General features: G+C 37.7%; 1 pseudogene; it reads left to right on the top strand.

Annotated features, from left to right (window-relative positions):
- The window catches only part of LOC129638513 (NADH dehydrogenase [ubiquinone] flavoprotein 2, mitochondrial-like), a 77,469-nt pseudogene extending 66,341 nt beyond the window's left edge, over positions 1-11,128 (top strand).
- Positions 11,129-25,012: the final 13,884 nt, after the last annotated feature.

Raw genomic sequence — 25,012 nt, 5'->3', positions numbered from 1 at the left:
ACTGCAGGGCCCTGGGAAATCCTGAAGCTGATGTCAACTTCTATGGTGCATGAGGCTGGGGCCCAGCAGGTCCCAGAGTTGGTGCAGCCTCTGGTGCATGTGGTGGGTCTTGACAGTGCTAGGCTGTGGGGCTGTGGTGGTCCTAAGACTGATGTCTTCTCACTGGTGGGCACAACCAGGATGCAGGGGATCCTAGGGTTAGTGCCCACCCACTGGTGGGTGCAGCCTTGATGTCCTGGGGCTAATGCCCGTCTGCTGATAGCCAGAGCTGGGTCCTGGTGTCTCTGGCTGCAGGAACCTGGGGTCTCAGAGTTGGTGCCTGCCCACTCACTGGTAAGTGAGCTGGGTCTCTATGGCTGACTGTAAGCCCTCAGAGTCCCTGGACTAGTGCTGGTACACTGGTGGGTGGCCTGTGTCTGAGGGTGGCTAGGTGCTGAAGGGGTCCTAAGGCCTGCTGGTGGGTGGGTCTGTGTTGCCATCTGGTTAGCTGCTTCACCTTAAGCATCCCAGTATTGATGGTGACAGGCTGGTGGGTGGGCCCAGTTCCATCTCTAATAAGCTAGAGGGAAGATTCTAAAATGGTACTCTCCAGCACCAGTATCCTCCTGACAGAATGAACTCCCCAAAATAGTTACTGCCAGCATGTGTGACCCCAGAATGAACTATAGTTGCCTCCTGTCTCTCCCAGAGCCTCTGCAGGATCAGCAGGAGCATCTGATCCAGGCTCCTTTCACATTATTGCTTCTTCCCAGGATCTCAGAATATGTGAGATTTTGGGTGTGCCCCTTAAGAGCTGAATCTCTTCTACCCTCTGGTTCTCCTGGAAAGTAAGCCATCTAAATTTTTTTAATTAATATATTTTTTATTGAAGGATAATTGCTTTACAGAATTTTGCTGTTCTCTGTCAAACCTCAACATGAATCAGCCATAGGTATACACCCTTTTGAAGCTCCCACCCATCTCCCTCCCCATCGCACCCCTCTAGGTTGACACAGAGTCCCTGTTTGGGTTTCCTGAAATTTTTAAATGAAATATTTCAAACAGAATATATTGAGAATGACAAACTGAGTGCTTGTTATCACCACCCTGCTTTAACAAATCTTAAACCTTATCATATTCTGTTTCAGATTTTTAAAAACTTTAAACGGTGCAGTCAAAGCTCCTCTTCATCACATGCCACAAGTAAGTACTATTCTGAAGTTGTATGTCCTTACCATGGGCTTTTTAAAATACTTTCACTGCTTAGTTATATAGTAATAGTTTTTCCATGCTACTAAGCTTTATTAAAATCCTATCATATTTTATGTATCCATGACTTGGTTTTTTCACTCATCATTATTTTTGAGGTACAGGATATTCAGTAACTATGGAGCGGTGTAGCCATAGTAGCTATTTACAATGTCTTTTCTGGGATTCATCTATATTGATAAGTATATTAGTCTAGCCAATTCATCTCAATTACTGTATCATAGTGCACTTGGTGAAAATACAGTGGATCTGTTATCCCACTGATAGATGTTTAGGTTGTTTCCAGTTATTTACTATGAAATACCAGGCTATAGTAAAATCTTTAGAGGACTTCTTATGCACAGATGAGAATTTCTGTAGTGTTTTTGTTAAAGTGAAATTATGTAGTATGTAAAGTGAAATATGTGTTAGTCTTCACAGTGATTGTCCCAAGTTACATTCTCACCAAAGAATATGAAAATATTGGTTTCTTAGTAACATTTTCTTTCCTCCCCTTTTCCCCTCTGCTTTTTCTTTGCAAACTTTGTTATTATTTTTATAATTTGCCAATATGATTGATATGGAATTATATCTTGTGCTTTAATTTGCCTTTCACTAATTATTAGTGATGTTGAAGATCTTTTCATATGCTTATTAATAATTCTGTTTACCTTTTCTGAATGTTTCTGTTTTTATCATTTACTGCTATCTGTTGGGTTGTTTTGTCTTTTAATTTTGTTAATTGATTTGTGACCGTATTATTTTTAATATTCTGGATTCCAGTCTATAGTAGTTTTTTAAAAATGTTCTGGATATCATTCCTTTTAAAAATTTTTCACTTGACAATAATTTTAAACTTACAAAAACATACCAAAAGTAATATAAGGAACACATGTATTCTCTTATCAGGATTTGTCTGTTGTTTACATTTTCCACTACTAGTTTTATCTTTTGTGCTCCTCCCTTTCCACTCTGTATAAATTTTTTTTTTCTAGAATATTTGGTCCTTTACCCCTAAATACTTTGGTGGATACTTTCTAAACAAAGTTCTTGTGTTTTTTTTAATAAGCACAGTACATTTGTCAACCTCATATTTTTAAACTATTCTTCACATTTCATAACAATGTTCTTTATAGCCTTTTTACCCTGTCTAGTCCTGAATGCAGCCTGCTGCTGCTCAGTCATCGCTAAGTGTCTGACTCTTTGTTACCCCATGGACCGTAGCCTGCCAGGCTCCTCTGTTCATGGGATTCTCCAGGAAAGAATACTGGAGTGGGTTGCCTTTTCCTTCTCCAAAATCCAGCCTACAGGTAAATATTACATTTAGTTGTCATAATCTTTTTAGTCTTCTTTAATCTGCAGCATTTCTACAATCTGCAGCATTTCTACAGTCTTGCAAAACTGTAGTACAGTATGGCAACCAGAATATTCACATTGTCGGTGCTTCCATCAAAATGTAGTGAGACATCTTGAGATCATGAAAATATCTTGCATAAAAATATCCCCCTGTACTTCGCCTTTTCCCTTGCCCATTCTTTACTGTGATTGTTTTGTAACTCTAGTTCTGCCTTCACATTTACCAGTCAGGCCTCAGGATAATACTATAAGAACAAGACCTACCCTCTCCTCGATTTATTATTATGAAGGATTGAAATTCTTAGCCTTTTTACAATGGTTTATAATTCATTATATTTCTTAATTATTTTGTGTTCAAAATGTTCTAGATATGGCCAGTGGGAGCCCTTGAAAACTGTTTATTATGTGCTTGTAATATGTCCCCAACATTTATTTGAACATTTCCTTACTTTTGTCGTCATAAGATTCATCTTACACCTATCCTGCCTCATCCTGCAATTGTCTGTTTTTTCTAGGAGCCTTGGTTCCTTTTAATGGAGGGATAGTATTTACAAACCAAGACTTCAGTGCTTGGTTGCTCATTGCTCCTGAGGTCTTTTCTTCTTAGCCCTTTCAGTGTATAGAGTTAGAAAGTACATGCATATATACACACACAGATACATAAATATATATACACACAAACATTTTCATGTGTTCATACTGTACCTTCAGTTCTAATCCATCCTTATAGTGTTCTTTCTTGCTTTACCTCACTCCATGTTTGTCTTTTCTGTCTGTGCACAGTGAGAAAACTGGCTCCCACAGCATCAAAAATATTTACTCAATTGTGCAATCTTACAGTGTATCTAAAATATTTTCAGAACTGCTTCACACAAAAGTCAATAAGCAAACCAGTTAAAAATAGTTAAGGGTTAATTTTCACATCTCCGGCTGCTCACCCCCTGACACCCCCCTGCATTCCCCAAGACTGAGGGTATATTGTCAGATACTATGTTTATAAGATACTTGAATCCATCCTTTCTTCCTCCCTCCCTCCCTCCCTTCCATTCTTCCCCTTTCCTTGTCCATTGCCATGATCCTTCCTTTTTCTCTTCCTTTTTCCCATCTCATTTGCCTCCTCTCCTTCTTTCCCTGTGGTTATGGTCTAAACTGAAAATGTAACTGTGTTCATTTGTTTAGTTTTCCTTCCATTATGTTCTTATTGATATAATTTTATTTTTTGAATATTTAGGATAGTAATGTGCTTTAATAAGTAAAAAATATACAAATGGTTACACTCAGAGAAATGTAAATCACTTTCTCCTGTATCCATTCTACCTCATTTGTCTCTTCATCCCTTATGGGTAACCGTGTTCATTGTTTTCTGCTCTATTCTGCCGACACAGATATATGTTTTCTTATTTTCCCTTCTCACACAATAGGTAGCATGATATATTTGTTCTTTAACATATTGCACTTTGAATTTTCCTTTTAATAGTACTTCTTGGAAACTACATATCAGTTCATAATATCCCTGTATTATTTTTTGAATGTATGTACTTCTTGGAAACTACATATCAGTTCATAATATCCCTGTATTATTTTTTGAATGTATGAAACATGTGTAGTGATATTCCTTATTTAATTCCTGATATTAGAAATTTGTTTTTTTTTTAATCTAGTTTATCAGTTCTGAGTTTTTTAATTTTCTCTAATGTTTTTCAATTTTTATTTCAGTGATTTCTGTTCTTTTCTTTATAATTTCCTTTTGCTTGCTTTGAATTTGACTTGTATTCCTTTCCTACTTTCATAAGGTGGAAGCTTAAGCAAAATTTTTATTAGAGGACAGCATAATATTTTAGCTTTATGGACTATATACTGCTAAGTCACTTCAGTCGTGTCCGACTCTGTACGACCCCATAGACGGCAGCCCACCAGGCTCCCCCGTCCCTGGGATTCTCCAGGCAAGAACACTGGAGTGGGTTGCCATTTCCTTCCCCAGTGCATAAAAGTGAAAAGTGAAAGTGAAGTTGCTCAGTCGTGTCCGACTCTTAGCGACCCCATGGACTGCGGCCCACCAGGGTCCTCCGTCCATGGGATTTTCCAGGCATGCAAACACTGGAGTGGGGTGCCATTGCCTTCTCCGTTATGGACTATATGGCCTTTCACAATTGCTTAGTGCTGGCATTGTGGCAAAAGTCAGCTGTAGATAATTCTTAAATGAGTGAATGTGGCTGTGTTCTGATAAAACATTATTTACAAAGACAACACAGGCCTGAGGGTTGTAGATCAGCACCCTTCCCCCACCCTAGCCTTAGGCTTAGAGCATTGATCCCAGACCTTCCTTCTTTTCTAACATAGATATTTAAAGTCATAAATTTCTCTGTTTAGCTGATCTCACAGATTTAAAGGGCTTTCCAGGTGGTGCTAGGGGTAAAGAACCTGCCTGCCAATGCAGGACATGTAACAGATGCGGGTTTGATCCCTGGGTAGGGAAGATGCCCTGGAGAAGGGGGTGGCAACCCATTCTACTATTCTTGCCTGGAGAATCCCACGGACATCGGAGCCTGGTAGGCTACAGTCAACAGGGTAGCACAGGATCGGACATGACTAAAGAGACTTAACACACACACATGGATTTAAAATATCTTTTCATTATTGTTCAATCCCAAATGTCATCTAGTTTTTCTTATAATTTTTTCCACTGACTCAGTGTTCATTTGAAGGAATGGTTAACTTCCATATATTTGGGGGTTTCCTGTTTACTTTATATTTTGTATGATCTTAATGTTTTTATTTATATGTGGACTGTATTATGGTCCAGAATATTGTCCATCTTGGTAAACCTACCTGGTACATTTGGAAATAATGTGCATTATGTCATTTTTTGTGTATTATCTAAGAATATAAATTGAATCTAGGTAATTGATAACATTGTCCATATCTGTTATGCATGTATAAATTCCTAAATTTTTTTGTGGGTCTCTCAGTTGCTTCAGTTCAGTTCAGTTTGTCAGTCGTGTCCGACTCTTTGCGACCCCATGGACTGCAGCACACCAGGCCTCCCTGTCCATCACGAACTCCTGGAGTTTACTCAAACTCATGTCCCTTGAGTCAGTGAGGCCATTCAACCATCTCATCCTCAGTCATCCCCTCCTCCTCCCGCCTTCAATCTTTCCCAACATAAGGGTCTTTTCAAATGAGTCAGATCTTCCCATCAGGTGATCAAAGTATTGGAGTTTCAGCTTCAGCATCAGTTCTTCCAATGAATATTCAGGACTGATTTCCTTTAGGATGGCCTGGTGGAACTCCTTGCTGTCCAAAGGACTCTCGAGAGTCTTCTCCAACACCACAGTTCAAAAGCATCAATTCTTTAGTGCTCAGCTTTCTCTATGGTTCAATTCTCACATCCATACATGACTACTGGAAAAACCATAGCTTTGACTAGACGGACCTTTGTTGGCAAAGTAACGTCTGCTTTTTAATAAGCTGTCTAGGTTGGTCATAACTTTGCTTCCAAGGAGTAAGCATCTTTTAATTTCATGGCTGCAGTCACTGTCTGCAGTGATTTTGGAGCCCCCCAAAATAAAGTCAGCCACTGTTTCCACTGTTTCCCCATCTCTTTGTGATGAAGTAATGGGACCAGATGCCATGATCTTAATTTTCTGAATGTTGAGCTTAAAGCCAGCTTTTTCACTCTCCTCTTTACTTTCCTCAAGAGGTTCTTTAGTTCTTCGCTTTCTACCATAAAGGTGGTATCATCTGCATATCTGAGGTTATTGATATTTCTCCCGGAAATCTTGATTCCAGCTTGTGCTTCATCCAGTCCAGCATTTCTCATGATATACTCTGCATATAAGTTTAATAAGCAGGGTGACAATATACAGCCTTGACATACTTCTTTCCCTATTTGCAACCAGTCTGTTGTTCCACGTCCAGTTCTAACTGTTGCTTCTTGACGTGCGTACAGATTTCTCAAGGGGCAGGTCAGGTGGTCTGGTATTCCCATCTCTTGAAGAATTTTCCACAGTTTATCGTGATCCACACAGTCAAAGGCTTTGGCATAGTCAATAAAACAGAAATAGATGTTTTTCTGGAACTCTCTTGCTTTTTTGATGATCCAACAGATGTTGGCAGTTTGATCTCTGGTTCCTCTGCCTTTTCTAAATCCAGATTGAACATCTGGAAGTTCACGGTTAATGTACTGTTGAAGCCTGGCTTGGAGAATTTTGAGCATTACTTTGCTAGCATTTGAGATGAGTGCAATTGTGTGGTAGTTTGAGCATTCTTTGGCTTTGCCTTTCTTTGGGATTAGAATGAAAACTGACGTTTTCCAGTCCTGTGGCCACTGCTGAGGTTTCCAAGTTTGCTGGCATATTGAGTGCAGCACTTTCACAGCATCATTTTTTAGGATTTGAAATAGCTCTACTGGAATTCCGTTACAGAGGGGTTTAAAGTTATTAGCTGTGAGTGTGGAATTGTCTTTTGTCAGTCTTTATTTCCTGTACTTTGATACTCTGTTACTGAGTACACATACATTTATGATTGTTCTGTCTTGTTGAATCAGTCCTTTTTTAGACCTTAGTCCTTTTTTGTTGTTTTTGTTAATTTATTTGGCTGTGCTGGGTCTTAGTTGTGGCATTTGGGGTTTTTGTTGCCTCCTCTGGGATCTTTTAGTTGTGGCATATAGGAACAAGTTCCTGGACCAGGGATCACACCCGGGCACCCTGCATTGGAAGTGCAGAGTCTTACCCACTGAATTGCCAGGGAAGTCCCAGTCTGAATCCTTGATTTCTAGTAATAAGTTTTGTTTTAAAATCTGTTTTATCTACTATTAATACAACTAGTCTACTTATCCTTATCATTTCCTTGGGATACCATTTTTCCATCCATTTCATTCTGTTTGTGTTTTATATTTAAAGTTAATTTCTGTACTTCATATTTAGTTTATCTTAATTTTTAAATCTGTTCTTAACAGTTTCTGCCTTTTAAAGTGGAGCATTTATTCCATTAACATTTAATGTAATTATTGATGTGCCTCAGCTGCGGTCTAGCATTTTATTTTTGGCTTTTTATTTGTTTACTCTATTATTAATTTTCTTGTTCCTCCTTTCTTGCTTTTCTGGGAACAGTTGAATATTTTTAAAATTCTATTTTAGTTTTTCTATTTAATATTTAGCTTATATTTTGTGCATTATTTTTATAGTAGCCTTTCTATGGATTACAGTGTTCATTCTTATGAAGAACCAAAAAAAAAAAATGTTACACATTCTTTACAGAAAAGAAAGTTTGTACTCTAAGGTAAACCAAAATTGTAAACTAGGATTTGAGAATTTTAAAGTGGGCATTTTAAACTATTCTCAAAGAAGTGAAACAACATAATTTCAATGCATGAAAATCTCAGCAGAAAAATGGGAACTCTCAACAAGGAACTCATGAAGAGGAAATAATTGGAAATTTTAAAAAGGAATAATATAATTTCTGAAATATAAAGTTCATTGAAGGGATTTAACTTTTGTTTATATATATATAGACATGACAGAAGAAAAGGTGAACTTGAAGCCAGATCAATAGAAATTATCCTATGTGAAGAAAAGAGTTAAAAAAGAGTGAGAAAAACTGAACAGAGCCACAGAAACCTGCGTAATGGGGATATCAGAAGAGATAGAGAGAGAGAGATGGGGAAAAACTATTTGTTAGTGACTGAAAAATTCTCAAACTTGAGTAAATGTAAAAATTTACAGATAGAATATGTTAAATATCAAGTATGATAAAAGTAAAGAAGTCCACCTGAGGCACATCATAATTAAAGTGTCTGAAGCCAAACATGAAGTGTAAATCCTAGCAAGAGAAAAGTTATGTATAATCAGGCACAATGATCCTATTACTTTCTGACTTCTTATTAGAAACCATTTCAATGAGACTGCATGCAACAGCAACTTTAAGTTATTAGGGGGGAAAAAAGAAACAAACCTGTCAACCTTGATGAATATCCAGTGAAAATATTCAAAAATGAAGATGGGATAAAGGTATTTTCAATAAAGGAAAGCTATAAGAATATTTGTTACAAATGGATCTATATTATAACACGATAAAGGAGGTTCTTAAGATGGAAGTAAATGAAATTTCATGGAAACTTGGATCTTCAGAAAAAAATGAAGAGGATTAGAACAGGTAAATATCTGGGTAAATACAAAATCGTTCCCCCCCCCCCTTTTCTCTCTTAATAGCTTTATAAGATGAATACCTTATTAAAAATTAGAACTATAACATTGTCTTATGAGGTCTATAACATTTATACATGTATTATATATAAAAAAGTAACATAAAGAACAGAGAGCTATGAGCTTATAACACTGCAAGATGTAAAGCAATACATTATTAACTGCCTATGGACTGTGATACAGTAAGCTTTTACATATAGTTGGATCTATTTCTGGACTTTCTTGTTCTTTTCCATTGAAATTAATGTGAATTTATTTTTCCAGTTGAACTTCAGGATCAATTCATGTACCTCTGTAAAATTCATTGGGATTTTTGGGGAGGATTTAATTACCTTTATAAATTTATGTTTTTAAAATTTATAAAGTTATAAATAATGTCTTGAAGATCGTGGGACAGCTTAATCCAAAAACAAAGGATGTCTTTTTATTTATCTAAGGCTCTTTTTGAATTTTTAATGTGTATTTTATGGTTATCTTAGTATATATTTTAAACAGTTTTGTTCTGCTTATTCTTAATATTTTATCCTTTTTGTTGCTGTTGTATTTGGGATTTCATCATTATGCCCTCTAACACAGGGATCAGAAAGCTTTTCTTGTAAAGACCAAATCAAAAGTATTTTAAGCTTTTTACAATCTGATCTCTGACACTACTTACCTCTGTTTCTGTAGCACAAGTCAGCTTTGACAATGAATGAATGAGTGTGACTATTTTCCATTAAGACTTTATTTATAAAACAGGTACAAGGACTTCTGTTTTAGAAAGGGTGACAGAAACATTTCCCCCCGTTTCTTCACTCTTAAGTACACTATAATCCCTGGAAGTAGGAGGCAACCCAAGGAGACCTCTGAAAAGTGTAAAGAGGAGCTTTGTTAATATATTGTAAGGTATGTAGGGGAGAAGAGTAGCACTTATAATCCTATGATTAAAAATGATTATAAAGTCTCAGTCTTTTAGTCTTTTAGTTGACCTATATCTCTTGTCTGTGACCTTCCTAAATGATTCTTGCTTTTTTCCCACTTCAGATTGGACAGGAAGGCTAGAAAGGGCTGGATTTGGGTGCTTCCCTTCCTCCTGTCAGAAGCTGGAGGACCCTGATGCTGGGAAAGATTTGAAAAGACCCTGATGCTGTGAAAGATTGAAGGCAGGAGAAGAAAGGGATGCAGAGGATGAGATGGTTGGATGACATCACTGACTCGATGGACATGAGTTTAAGTAAGCTCCGGGACTTGATGATGGACAGGGAAGCCTGGCATGCTGTAGTCCATGGGGTCACAAAGAGTCGGACACGACTGAGTGACTGAACTGAACTGAACTTCCTCCTGTCAGAGGCTCAAGGATTCTGGAGTTAGGTATTTTCTTTTCTCTATATCAAAGGCTGTAGGTAACAAAAGTTCGGTATTTCCCTTTCGTGAGGTTTGTTTGATTTTGATAAAATAGTTTCCCTTGACAGCATGCCTATTTAAAGGAGACTAGAGGTGCCCTGCGAGGCCAGGAGGCCTGCACTTTGGCCAGCCATGTTCCTCTCCGCGGCACTGGGCCCACGCATCCGGCCTCGCCGCCCACTGGGGAAAACATACAAGAAATCTGCATAAGACAGCTGTTCAGAATGGAGCTGGAGGAGCCTTATTTGTGCACAGAGATACTCCTGAGAATAACCCAGAAACTCCATTTGATTTCACACCAGAAAACTATAAGAGGATAGAGGCCATTGTGAAAAACTACCCAGAAGGGCATAAGGCAGCAGCTGTGCTTCCAGTTCTGGATTTAGCCCCGAGACAGAATGGATGGCTGCCGATCTCTGCTATGAACAAGGTTGCAGAAATTTTACAAGTACCTCCAATGAGAGTGTATGAAGTAGCAACTTTTTATACAATGTATAATCAAAAGCCTGTTGGAAAGTATCACATTCAAGTCTGCACTACCACACCTTGCATGCTCCGAAACTCCAACAGCAGGAAGCCATTCAGAAAGAACTTGGAATAAAGGTTGGAGAGACTACACCTGACAAACTTTTCACTCTTACAGAAGTTGAATGTTTAGGGGCCTGTGTAAATGCACCAATGGTTCAAATAAATGACAACTACTATGAGGATCTGACACCTAAAGATATTGAAGAAATTATTGATGAACTGAAGGCTGGCAAAATCCCAAAAACTGGGCCGAGGAGTGGACGCTTCTCCTGTGAGCCAGCTGGAGGTCTTACCTCTTTGACTGAACCACCAAAAGGACCTGGGTTTGGTGTGCAAGCAGGCCTTTAATTTATATTCGCTGTAAATATGTCAGTGGAGAAATAAAATATGAATCTCCTATCTAAAAAAAATAAAATAAAGGAGAATAGAATGATTTGGTTCAGAACTGAAAGAGTAATTCAGTATTTGGAAGGCAATCATATAACTGGAAAAGAAAGCATATTTCAGTAGGTGCAAAAAGAAAAGCGTTTGACATCATTTAAAACCTATTCATAATAAAAATGCTTAGCAGATTTAGAATAGAAGGCAACCTCATTAATGTCATAAGTGGAATCTCAGAAACGCTGGTAGTATCAATCATTAAAGACAGAATGGTTTCCCCTGCTATGAACAGAAACTGGGCGAGTATCTTAGATTTCACCATTACTGTTCAAATTTGTCCTGGACGTTTTAGCCAATACCATAAGGCAAGAAAAACCAATAAAGGGCATGCATTTCAGTATACTAGCCATGAATATTTGGAAAACAAAATTTAGTTAATACCATTTACAGTATTATATAAGGGATGCACGTTTGATCCCTGGGTTGGGAATATCACCTGGAAGAGGACACAGCAACCCACTCCAGTAGTCTTGCCTAGAGAATCCCCATGGATGAAGGAGTCTGGTCGGCTACAGTCCATGGGGTCACAGAGTCAGACATGACTGAAGTGACTTAGCATACACACATGCACACCAAAAGAATTACCCATAAGTGAAAAAGTAAGTAAGTTTGACTTCACAAAAATTTTTCTCTCAAAGGAAAGTGCTAGGAAAATGAAAAAAAGCAGTCATAGAGTGAAAGAGTATATTTCTAACATATTTATGAAATGCTCTTAAAATATGACATTAAAAGAAGTAACCCTGTTTTTTTTTCTTTATACACATAAATTCAATAGATGCATATAAAGCATTTGGAAATATCCAGTTCCTATTCATATTGAAAACATTTCACAAACTAGGAAGAGAAGTTAGGTAATACACATTATTAACCAGATAATATATGTCTAGGAGTAATCTACAGCTAATGTACTCAGTGACTGTGTATTTTTCCCCTGAATTCAGGAATAAGATATGAATGTCTACTCTTATTCCTTCTGTTTGACATTATAGTAGAAATTTTATCCAGGTCAACTAGGCAAGAAAAATAAATTGCATCTAGATTGGTACTGAAGCACAAAAAGTATATTCACAGATGAAATGATTTTATGTATGGAAAATCCTAGGTAACCCACATTACATAATTAGACCTAATACATGAATTCAGAAAGATTGCATAATATAAAAAACTATAGAAAAATGAGTTATTTTTCTGTATGAATAATCTGAATAAATAAATATAAAACCAATTTAATCTGCAACAGTATCCAAAAGAATAAAATGCTTAGGCATGAACTGAACAAAATAAGTGTAAGACTTACCTTGAGATCCAGAAAAACCATATTGCAAAAAATTTAAGAAGAATTGAGCAGTTCAAAACATACCTCATGTTCATGGATTGGAAGAGTTAGTAATGTTAAGATGGTATCATCAATTGGAATATGTTTCCCTAAAAGATATGTTAATGTTCTAATCCCTGCTTCTTATGAATTTACCTTATTTGAATAGGGGCTTTGCAGATGTCATTAAGTTAATCTGAGGTCATACAGGGGAGATTGGGATTTTAATCCAGTATGTCTGGTATTCTTAGAAGAGGAAAGGGCACACAGAGACAGAGATATACAGGAAAAATGTGTAACTACAAAGGCGGAGATTGACGTGATGTGTCTACAAGAACAGAGGCACAAAGGATTGATGGGCACAATAGAAGCTTAGAAAGACATGACATATGTTCTCTCCTAGATCCTTCACTGGAAACATGACTCTATGAGTGCTTTTATTTCAGACTTCTAGAACTGTGAGATAATTGATTTTACTGTTAACATAAAAGTTTAATTTCAGACTTCCAGTCTCCAGAACCATGGAAGAACTAATTTTTCTTTTGCTAAGCTTTCCAGTTGTTGACTGTTAGCCAGCTTTCAGAAACAAATACAATTGACATTTGTCCTCAAATTGACCTAGAGAGTTAGTGACACCTCTCTCAGTGTCACAACTGGCATTTTTGTAGAAATTCGCAAGCTGAGTATAAAATTCATACGGAAATATGGATACAGAATAGACAAAGCAGTCTAGGGAAAAAAGTACATTAGAGAACTCACATTTCCTGATTTTAGATCTCAGTACAGGGACTTCCCTGGTGGTCCAGTGGTTAAGAATTTATCTTCCAGTGCAGGGCACATGGGTTTGATCCCTGGTTAGGGAACTAAGATTCTATGTGCCATGGGGCAACTAAGTCCACATGCCACAACTACTGAGCCCACACACTCTGGAGCCTGTGCCACAAGAACCTGCATGCTGCAACAGGGATCCTGTGCGCCACAACTAAGACCCGATGCAGCCAAAAGTAAATAAAATTTAAGAAAAGAAAACGGTAAACTGTTAAGAAAGCTTAGTACAGAGATCCAATAATTAAGCTCATGGTAAAATTGTAAGGGTAAATATAAAGGTTATATAAGTATATGGAAGGATGGAAATGGAAAATCCACAAATGTACCCACTTATATATGATTAATTCATTTCCTGACAAGAGTGTCAAGACACTACAGTGGGGAACATCAATCTTTTCAACAAATAATGTTGGGACAAGTGAATATCCCCATGGAAATGAATAAATTTGGTCCAGCAACTTCACACTTTGCAAAGATGAGTAAAATATGAATCAAAGACTTAAATTTTAAGGCTAACATCACAACTTTTAAGAGAAAACATAGTTGTTTATCTACAGGACCTTAGATTTGATATTAAGTCTAAACCACAAGCAGCAAAATCAAAATAGGGTAGCTTTTGTTCTTGAAGAGATAGTATCAGGAAAGTGAAGTAAAGTATAATAAAAAGAATGAAGTACTGATACATTGTTCAACATGGATGAATTTGAAAATACTATTCAAGTGGAAGCCAGATTCAGATGCCTCTTTCTGCATGATTTATTTATGCGATATGTTTAAAATGCAAAAAGTTATAAAGACAGACTAGTTTTTAGAGGCTAGAAGGATCTTAAAAATTGAACTTTGTTGTACATGAATTACAATAAATGTGCAAAAGATGGAAATATTCTTCTTCATTAAAGATAAAGTGATATGTAAGCAAATGGAAAAATACTTAACATCACTTGTCAGTAAGGAAATGCCAATTAGAAATCACTGGATATCAATAAATCTCTACTAGAGTGGCTGAGTAAAAAAAACCCAGTATTTCCAAGTGCTGCTAAAGATATAGAATAAATAGAAGTTTTAGGCATTGTTTGTCAAATGGAACAGGTATCTTGTAAAAGCAATTTGTCAGTTTTTTTTAATAAAATTAATTCTATAGCTATGATATAACCAGGCAATTGCTCTCATATGTATTTATCTTAAGTTGAAATAACATTTCTTCTCGTATAGAACTGTTCATTAATGTATACCCTTAAAATTAGTAGCTTTATTTTGTCAGCCCAAACTTGAAAGATGTCAAATGGCCCACAACAGGTTAGTGGATCTATAAAATATTCTACATCCATTTAATATAGCATTACTCTCCAAAAAAAAGCATAATGAATTACTGATACCAAAGCCCATGACTATGTGGATCACAAGAAACTGTGGAAAATTCTGAAAGAGATGGGAATACCAGACCACCTGACCTGCCTCTTGAGAAATATGTACGCAGGTCAAGAAGCAACAGTTAGAACTGGACATAGAACAACAGACTGGTTCCAAATAGGAAAAGGAGTATGTCCAAGGCTGTATATTGTCACCCTGCTTATTTAACTTATATGCAGAGTACATCATGAGAAACGCTGGGCTGGATGAGTCACAAACTAAAATCAAGATTGCAGGGAGCCTGACGAGCTACGCGGTCCATGGGGTCGCAAAGAGTTGAACACGACTGAGCAACTGAATAGAAATGATAACAATATAGATGAATCTCAAATGGATTTTGTTATGTAAAAGTGTCCATAGTGAAAGTACAGATACAGAGATGATGTTTTGGCACATGCAAGTATGACAGGAGCAAATAAAGTGATGTTTTCCTGAGGTTAAGTGTGAAATGAAGCAGAAAAAAGAAGTGATTTTTTTGTTATCAAAATGTTTCCTGATGCTTATGCTATGCTAAGTCTCTTCAGTCATGTCCGACTCTCTGCGACCCCATAGACGGCAGCCCACCAGGCTCCCCCGTCCCTGGGATTCTCCAGGCAAGAACACTGGAGTGGGTTGCCATTTCCTTCTCCAATGCATGAAAGTGAAAAGTGAAAGTGAAGTCGCTCAGTCGTGTCCGACTCTTAGCGACCCCATGGACTGGAGCCTACCAGGCTCCTCCGTCCATGGGATTTTCCTGATGCTTGGTACTATTTAAATAAATCAATGTAATTCTTCTTTGATATTATCTTACTAGAGAGACCAACAACTTAATTCCATTAATGTGCCAGATGGTAAATGTCTTAAACCTTGTGCCTTAAACCATATGGTATCTGTCACACTACTGAACTCTATAGTTGTGGAAAGCATGCAAATTAATGAATACATATGTGTTCCAATCAAAATTTATTTATAAAACAGGCTGTAAGTTGATGTCAGTGGGGATGGGCAAGTAGAGAACATAAAAAATATGTCTCATTACTGAAATAGCAAGCTACTAAATACTGTCAGAACCAATTATTTTGAACTACTGTATGATCTAGCAACTCTACTCCTGGGTGTGTGTGTATATATATATATCCAAAGAAAATGAAAACTATTAGAGAATATATGTGCAACTTAGTGTTCATAGCAGCATTGTTTACAATAGCTATGATAAGAAAGTAAACTTGGTGTCTGTCAACAGATGAATGGATTAAGAGGATGTGGTATATACACAATAGAAAACTACTCAGCCATAGAAGAGAATGAAATGTTGACATTTGCAGTAACCCAAATGGGCATAGAGAATATTGTATTTCATAAAGTAAGTCAGAGAAGGACAAATGCTATATGATACCACTTATATGTGCAATCTAAAAATAATACAAATGAATCTGTATAACAAACAGAACAGGTCCACAGACATAGAAAACAAACTTATGGTTACTAAAGGGCAAGGGGAGGTTGGCGATGGATAAATTAGAAATGTGGAAGCAGCACATGCAGTTCAGTCTCAAAAAAACAACCCAATCAAAAAATCAATGGCAGACCTAAATAGACATTTCTCCATAGAAGACATACAGATGGCCAACAAACACATGAAAACATGCCCAACATCACTAAGTAGAGAAATGCAAGTCAGAACTACAATGAGGTGTCACCTTACACTGGTCAGAATGGTCATCATCAAAAAATCTTTAAATAATAAATGCTGGAGAAGGTATAGAGAAAACAGAACCCTTTTCCACTTTTGGTGGAAAAGTAAATTGATACAGTCGCTATCCAGAGCAGTATGGAGATTCCTTAAAAAGCTAAAAATAGAGCTACCATATGACCCAGGAATTTCACTACTGGGCATAAATCCAGAGAAAACCATAATTCAAAATGATACATGCACCCTAGTGTTTATTGCAGCACTATTCACAATAGCAAGGACATGGAAGCAACCTACATGTCCATCAACAGAGGGGTGGATAAAGAAAATATAGTACATATATACAATAGAATATTACTCGGTCATAAAAATGAATGGACTTGTGCTATTTTCAGGATGTGCATGGACCTACAGACTGTCGTACAGAGTAAAGTCAGAAAGAGAAAAATATTGTATAATATTGCTAAATATTTAATCTAGAAAAATGAAGCAGTTGAACTTATTTTCAAAGCAGGAATAGAGACACAGAAATAGAGAACCAATGTATGGATACCAAGGGAGGAAGTGGGGGTGGGATAAATTGGGAGATTGGGATTGACATATATACAATACTGTGTATAAAATGGGCTTCCCAGGTGGCACTAGTGGTAAAGAACCCTCCTGCCAATGCAGGAGATGTAAGAGATGTGGGTTTGATCCCTGGGTTGGGAAGATCCCCTGTAGAAGGGCATGGCAACCCTCTCCAGTATTGTTGCCTAGAGAATCCCATGGACATAGGATCCTGGCAGGCTATAGTCGATAGGGTATCACAGTCGGACACGACTGAAGCAACTGAACACACATGTATAAAATAGGTTTTCCTGATGACTCAGTGGTAAAAAAAATCCACCTGCCAATGCAGAAGATGCAGGTTCGATCCCTGGGTTGGGAAGATACCCTGGAGAAGGAAAGGACAACTCATTCCAGTATTCTTGCCTGAGAAATCCCATGGATAAAGAAGCCTGGCGAGCTACATTCGATGGGATCACAAAAGAGTTGGTAATGACTTAGAGACTAAACAACAGTTTTTAAAATAGATAACTAATGCGAACCGGCTGTATAGAACGGGGAAGTCTGTGCTCTGTGGTGACCTAAATAAGAAAGAAATCCAAAAAAGGGGATATATGTATATGTATAGCTGATTCACTTTGCTGTATATCAGAAACTAACACAACATTGTAAATCAACTATATTTCATTAAGAATTAAGAAACTAGAAAAAATAGTATGCGATTAACAGATACAAACTACTACACATAAAATAGATAAGCAACATTGATTTACTATATAGCACAAGAAACTATTCAATATCTTCTAATAACATCGTGGAAAATAATTTTTATGTATGTGTGTATATTTGCGTGCTAAGTCACTTAAGTCGTGTCTGACTTTGCAATGCTATGGACCATAGCCTGCCAGGCTCCTCAGTCCATGGGACTTTCCAGGCAAGAATATTGGAGTAGGTTGCCATGCCCTCCGCCAAGGGATCTTCCTGACCCAGGGCTTGAACTCATGTCTCTTATATCTTCTGCACTGGCAAGTGAGTTCTTTTCCACTAGCACTGCCTGGAAAGTATCAGTTTATTTCAGGCACATAGTTGTGTCCAACTCTTTGTGACCCCATAGACTGCAGCACGCCAGGCTTCCCTGTCCATCACCAACTCCCAGACCTTACTCAAACTCATGTCCATCGAGTCCGTGATGCCATCCAACCATCTCATCCTCTGTCGTCCCCTTCTTCTCCTGCCTTCAATCTTTCCCAACATCAGGGTCTTTTCAAATGAGTCAGTTCTCCACATCAGGTGGCCAAAGTATTGGAGTTTCAGCTTCAGTATTCCAATGAATACTCAGGACTGATTTCCTTTAGGATGGACTGGTTGGATCTCCTTGCTGTCCAAGGGACTCTCTAGAGTCTTCTTCAACACCACATTTCAAAAGCATCAGTTCTTAGGCGCTCAGCTTTCTCTATAGTCCAACTCTCACATCCATACATGACTACTGGAAAAACCATAGCTTTGACTAGATGGACCTTTGTTGGCAAAGTAATGTCTCTGCTTTTTAATAAACTGTCTAGGTTGATCATAACTTTCTTCCAAGGAGCAAGCTCTTTTAATTTTATGGCTGTAGTCATTGCAGTGATTTTGGAGCCCCCCAAAATAAAGCCTATCACTATTTCCATTGTTTCCCTATCTATTTGCCATGAAGTGATGGGACCATATGCCATGATCTTAGTTTTCTGAACATTGAATTTTAAGCCAACTTTTTTACTCTCCTCTTTCACTTTCATCAAGCAGCTCTTTAGTTCTTTTTTGAGTCGGTGATGCCATCCAGCCATCTTGTCCTCTGTCGTCCCCTTCTCCTCCTGCTCTCAATCTTTCCCAGTTCAGGATCTTTTCCAATAAGTTGGCTCTTCGCATCAGATGACCACAGTATTGAAGCTTAAGGTTCAGCATCAGTCCTTCCAGTGAATATTCAGGGTTGATTTCCTTTAGGATTGACTTGTTTGATCTCCTTGCAGTCCAAGGGAATCTCAGGAGTCTTCTCCAGCACCACAGTTCGAGGGCATAATTTCTTTGCCATGCAGCTTTTTTATGGTCCAGCTCTAACATCTGTATATGACTACTGGAAAAACCATAGCCTTGACTGGATGGACTTTTGTTGGCAAAGTAATGTAGATGGCTAGTAAACACAAAAGATCCTCAACATCACTCATTATTAGAGATATGCAAATTAAAACCACAATGAGGTGTCATTTCACTTTGGTCAGAATGGCATTCATCAGAAAAAAACTGAAAACAGTAAGTGCTGGAGAGGATGTGCAGGAAATGGAACATTCTGACAGTGTTGATGAGAATGCAAACTGATACAATCACTATGAAGTACAGTATGGAGATTGCTTACAAAATTATGAAGAAAAGTACCATGTGACCCAGCAATCCCATTCATGGGCATGTACCCTGACGAAACCAGAATTGAAAAATACACACATACCCTAATGTTCATTGCAGCACTGTTTCCCCATCTATTTGCCATGAAGTGATGGGACCATATGCCATGATCTTAGTTTTCTGAACATTGAATTTTAAGCCAACTTTTTTACTCTCCTCTTTCACTTTCATCAAGCAGCTCTTTAGTTCTTTTTTGAGTCGGTGATGCTAGGACTTGGAAGCAACTTAGATGTCCCTTGATAGATGAATGGATAAGGAAGTTGTGGTACATTTACACTGTGGAATATTACTCAGTTATAGAAAGAAATTCATTTGAGTCTGTTCTAATGAGGTGGATGAACCTAGAGCCTATGATACAGAGTGAAAGAAAAGCAAAGTAAGAAAGAGAAAGACAAATACTATATATTAACACATGTATATGAAATCTAAAAAGATGGTACTGATGGTCTTACATGTAGGTCAGCAAAGTAGACAGACATAAAGAACAGACTTTTGACTCTGGAAGAAACACAGAGCAGGATGATTTGAGAGAATACTTTTGTAACTTATACATTACCATATATAAAATAGGTAACCAGTGTGAATTTAATGTATGGCACAGGGCACCCAAAGCCAGTGTTCTGTGACAGCCTGGAGGGATAGGGTAGAGAGGGCACTGGGAAGGGGGTTCAGGATGGAGGGGACATATGTATACCTATGGTTGATTCATACTGATGTATGGCAAAAACCATTACAATATTGTAAAGTAATTATCCTCCAATGTAAATAATTTTTCTAAAAAGAAAAAAGAAGGAACTTATTAAAAAATCCTACACAGGCAATGTTTTTCTAATTGTATTTTTCTAAGTGTTATTGAAATACAGTTCATTTACAATGTGTTAGTTTCAGGTATACATCAAAGTTACTTATATATTTTTTTCTTTTCAAGTTTATTTTCCATGATGTTATTACAAGATGTTGACTGTAGTTCCCTGTCCTATATAGTAGTTCTTTGTTGCTTATCTCCTCATACATTATATATAGTAGTGTGTATATTCAGTTCAGTTCAGTCGCTCAGTCATGTCTGACTCTTTGCGACCCCATGAATTGCAGCACGCCAGGCCTCCCTGTCCATCACCAACTCCTGGAGTTCATCCAGACCCATGTCCATTGAGTCGATGATGCCATCCAACCATCTCATCCTCTGTCATCCCCTCCTCCTACTGCCCTCAATCTTTCCTAGCATCAGGGTCTTTTCAGATGAGTCAGCTCTTCGCATCAGGTGGCCAAAGTATTGGAGTTTCAGCTTCAAAATCAGTTCTTCCAATGAACACCCAGGACTGATCTCCTTTAGGATGGACTGGTTGGATCTCCTTGCAGCCCAAGGGACTTTCAAGAGTCTTCTCCAACACCACAGTTCAAAAGCATCAATTCTTTGGTGCGCAGCTTTCTTTATAGTCCAACTCTCACATCCATACATGACTACTGGAAAAACCAGAGCCTTGACTTGACAGACCTTTGTTGACAAAGTAATATCTCTGCTTTTTAACATGCTGTCTAGGTTGGTCATAACTTTCCTTCCAAGGAGTAAGCATCTTTTAGTTTCATGGTTTCAGTCACCATCTACAGTGATTTTGGAGCCCAGAAAAATAAAGTCAGCCACTCTTTCCACTGTTTCCCCATCTATTTGCCGTGAAGTGATGGAGCTGCATGCCATGATCTTAGTTTTCTGAATGTTAAGCTTTAAGTCAACTTTTTCACTCTCCTCTTTCACTTTCATCAAGAGGCTCTTTAGTTCTTCTTCACTTTCTGCCATAAGGGTGGTGTCATCTGCATATCTGAGGTTATTGATATTTCTTCCAGCAATCTTGATTCCAGCTTGTGCTTCTTCCAGCCCAGCGTTTCTCATGATGTACTCTGCATATAAGTTAAATAAGCAGGGTGACAGTATACAGCCTTTACATACTCCTTTTCCTATTTGCAACCAGTCTGTTGTTCCATGTCCAGTTCTAACTGTTTGCTCCTGACCTGCATACACGTTTCTCAAGAGGCAGGTCAGGTTGTCTGGTATTCCCATGTCTTTCAGAGTTTTACACAGTTTGTTGTGATCCACACAGTCAAAGGCTTTGGCATAGTCAATAAAGCAGAAATAGATGTTTTTCTGGAGCTCTCTTGCTTTTTCGATGATCCAGCGGATGTTGGCAATTTGATCTCTGGTTCCTTTGCCTTTTCTGAAACCAGCTTCAACACAGTTCATGTATTGCTAAAGCCTGGCTTGGAGAATTTTGAACATTACTTTACTAGCGTGTGAGATTAGTGCAATTGTGCGGTAGTTTGAGCATTCTTTGGCATTGCTTTTCTTTGGGCTTGGAATGAAAACAGATCTTTTCCAGTCCTGTGGCCACTGCTGAGTTTTCCAAATTTGCTGGCATATTGAGTGCAGCACTTTCACAGCATCATCTTCCAGGATTTGAAATAGCTCAACTGGAAGTCCATCACCTCCACTAGCTTTGTTTGTTATGATGCTTCCTAAGGCCCACTTGACTTCAGATTCCACGATGTCTGGCTCTCGGTGAGTGATCACACCATTGTGATTATCTGGGTCTTGAAGATTTTTTTTGTACAGTTCTTCTGTGTATTCTTGTCACTTTTTCTTAATATCTTCTGCTTCTGTTAGGTGCCTACCATTTTTGCACCCCTAATGACTATACAGTGGAAGTGAGAAATAGATTTAAGGGACTAGATCTGACCAAGTAAGTACCTGATGAACTATGGACAGAGGTTTGTGACATTGTACAGGAGACAGGAATCAAGACCATCCCCAAGAAAAAGAAATGCAAAAAAGCAAAATGGCTGTCTGAGGAGGCCTTACAAATAGCTCTGAAAAGAAGGGAAGTGAAAAACAAAGGAGACAAGGAAACTCTGAATGCAGAGTTTCAAAGAATAGCAAGGAGAGATAAGAAAGCCTTCCTCAGTGATCAATGCAAAGAAATAGAGGAAAACAATAGAATGGGAAAGACTAGAGATATCATCAAGATAATTAGAGATACCAAGGAAACATTTTATGCAAAGATGGGCTCAATAAAGTGTGTGTATTAGTGTATATTTTAATCCCAAACTCCTAATTGATCCTTCTTTCTCCCTTTCCCCTTTGGTATCCTTAATAAGTTTTCTTTTCTGTGTGAATCTATTACTGTTTTGGAATAAGTTATTTTGTATAATTTTTTACATTCTACATACAAGCATTATATTTGTCTTTGTCTGAGTTTACTTAGTATGATCATCTCTAGGTCCATGCATGTTGTTGCAAATTGCATTATTTCATTTGTTTTTCTTTCTGTGTAGTATTCTATTCTATATATGTACCACATTATCTGTACATCTGTCCATGGAAACAAGCTGCGGTCATGTCTCACTTTTAGAAATACTGCTGCCAGGAACATTGGGTGAATATGTATCTTTTCAAATTAGAGTTATCTCTGGATATATGCCTAGGAGTGGGATCACGGAATAATATGGTGACTCTAATTTTTTAGTATTTTAAGAAAACACCATGCTGTTCTCTATAGTGGCTGCCCTAGTTTACATTTGCATCAACAGTGTGCTAGGGTTCTCTTTTCTCCACATCCTTACCAATGTTTGTTATTTATAGACTTTTGATGATAGCCATTCTGAAAGGTGTGAGGTGATATCTCATTGTGGTTGTGACGTGTTGGAGTTTCAGCACATTGTGAAGCATTTTGTTGCACTTCCTGATGATTTGCAATGTTGAGTATCCTTTCATGTCTGTTGCTCATCTGCATTTCCTCCTTGGAAAATGGTTGTTCAGTTTTTCTGCCCATTTTAAAATCAGGTTGTTCTGTGTTGAATTGTATGAACTGTTTATACTTGCTAAGTATTAACTTCTTATGCATCATATAATTTGCAAATATTTTCTCCCAGTCTCTTGGGTTGTCTTTTCATTTTATTAATAGTTTCCTTTGCTGTGCAAAAGCATTTTAATTTAATTAGATTCCATTTATTTATTTTTCCTTTTATTTCCTTCGATTTTGGATAGGAGATCCAGTAAACTATTCCTACTATTGATTTATTTCAGACTGTTCTGCCTGTGTTTTCCATTAGGAATTTTGTGGTTTCCACTCTTATATTTAGGTCTTTAATCCATTTTGAGTTCATTTTTGTTATGTGCCGTTCAAGAATGTTCTAAGTTCATTCCTTCTTTATTTGGCTGCATTCAGTCTTAGTTGTGGCATGTGGGCTTTCTAGTTGTGGCTTGTGGGCTCCAGAGTACAGGAGCTCAGTAGTTGGGGCATGCAAGCTTAGTTACCCCTTGGCATGTGGGATCTTAGTTTTCCAACCATGGATTGAACCTGCATTGAAAGGCATATTCTTGACCATTGAACCACCATGAAAGTCCCTTATTTCATTCTTTTACTTGTAGCATTCCAGTTTTTCCAGCATCACTTACTGAAGAGACTGTCTTCATTTTATGTTCTTGCCCCTTTCTGTTGTAGATTAATTGACCATAAGTGTATGGGTTTATTTCTGTTTTGTTCTTTCTACTTGAAAAGTAGTTGATTTGCAATGTTGTGTTAGTTTTAGGTGTATAGCACAGTGATATGGTTATACATAAGTATATGCATACATATGTATAACTGAATATATGTATATTTTTAAGATTCCTTTTCCTTGTAGGATTTTACAATATATTGAATAGAGTTCCCTGTGCTAAACAGTACGTGTTAGTCACTCAGTCGTGTCATCTAGCAGAAAACCTGAATGATCTTTGATTTGGCAGTGTATTTTTGGTGCAACACCAAAGGCCCAATTCATGAAATATCTAGTTGAAAAGCTGGATTTCATTAAACTTAGAAAGTTGTTGCTATATTCAAAATGGATAACCAACATGAACCTACTGTATAGTGTATGGAACTCTGCTCAGTGTTATGTGGCAGCCTGGATGGGAGGGGAGTTTGAGAGAGAATGTATGCTAGTCGTTCAATCATGTCTGACACTGTGACCCTGTGGATCGTGGCCCACCAGGCTCCTCTGTCCATGGGATTTTCCAGGCAAGAATAATGGAGTGGGGTGCCATTCCCTTCTTCAGGGGATCTTTCCAACCCAGGGATCGAACCTGGGTCTCCTGCATTGCAGGCACACTCTTTACTGTCTGAGATGCTAGGGAAGACTATGAGGGAGAATGGATACATGTGTACCTATGGCTGAACCCTTTAGCTGTTCGCCTGAAACTATCACAGTATTGTTAATTGGGTATTTCCCAATAGAAAATAAAAAGTTAAAAAAAAATAAAAAAGTTGTGCTTTGCAAAAGATAATGTTAAGAGAATAGGAAGATCAGCCAGAGACTGGGAGAAAATATTTGCAAAAGAAACATCTGGTAAAAGACTATCATCCAGGTTGCACAAAAACTCTAATAAAAGCTCAATAGTAAGAATGCAATCTGATTAAATAGTAAACAGAAGAACTAACATTCATCTCACCAAAGAAAGTATACATGTGGGAAATATGTTATCAGGAAAATGCAAATGAACATAAAAAGCCATTGTACACGTATTAGAATGATGAAAATCAGAACACTTAAAAACTACATTCTGGTGAGGGCCTGGAGTAACAGGAATTGTACATTGCTGGTGGGAATGCACAGTAGTAAAGCCACTTTTGAAGA

Source organism: Bubalus kerabau, chromosome X (genome assembly GCF_029407905.1).
Source record: "Bubalus kerabau isolate K-KA32 ecotype Philippines breed swamp buffalo chromosome X, PCC_UOA_SB_1v2, whole genome shotgun sequence".
NCBI lineage: Eukaryota > Metazoa > Chordata > Mammalia > Artiodactyla > Bovidae > Bubalus > Bubalus kerabau.
The sequence above is the reverse complement of the archived record's forward strand: the minus strand, read 5'-3'. Positions and strand labels throughout refer to the sequence as shown.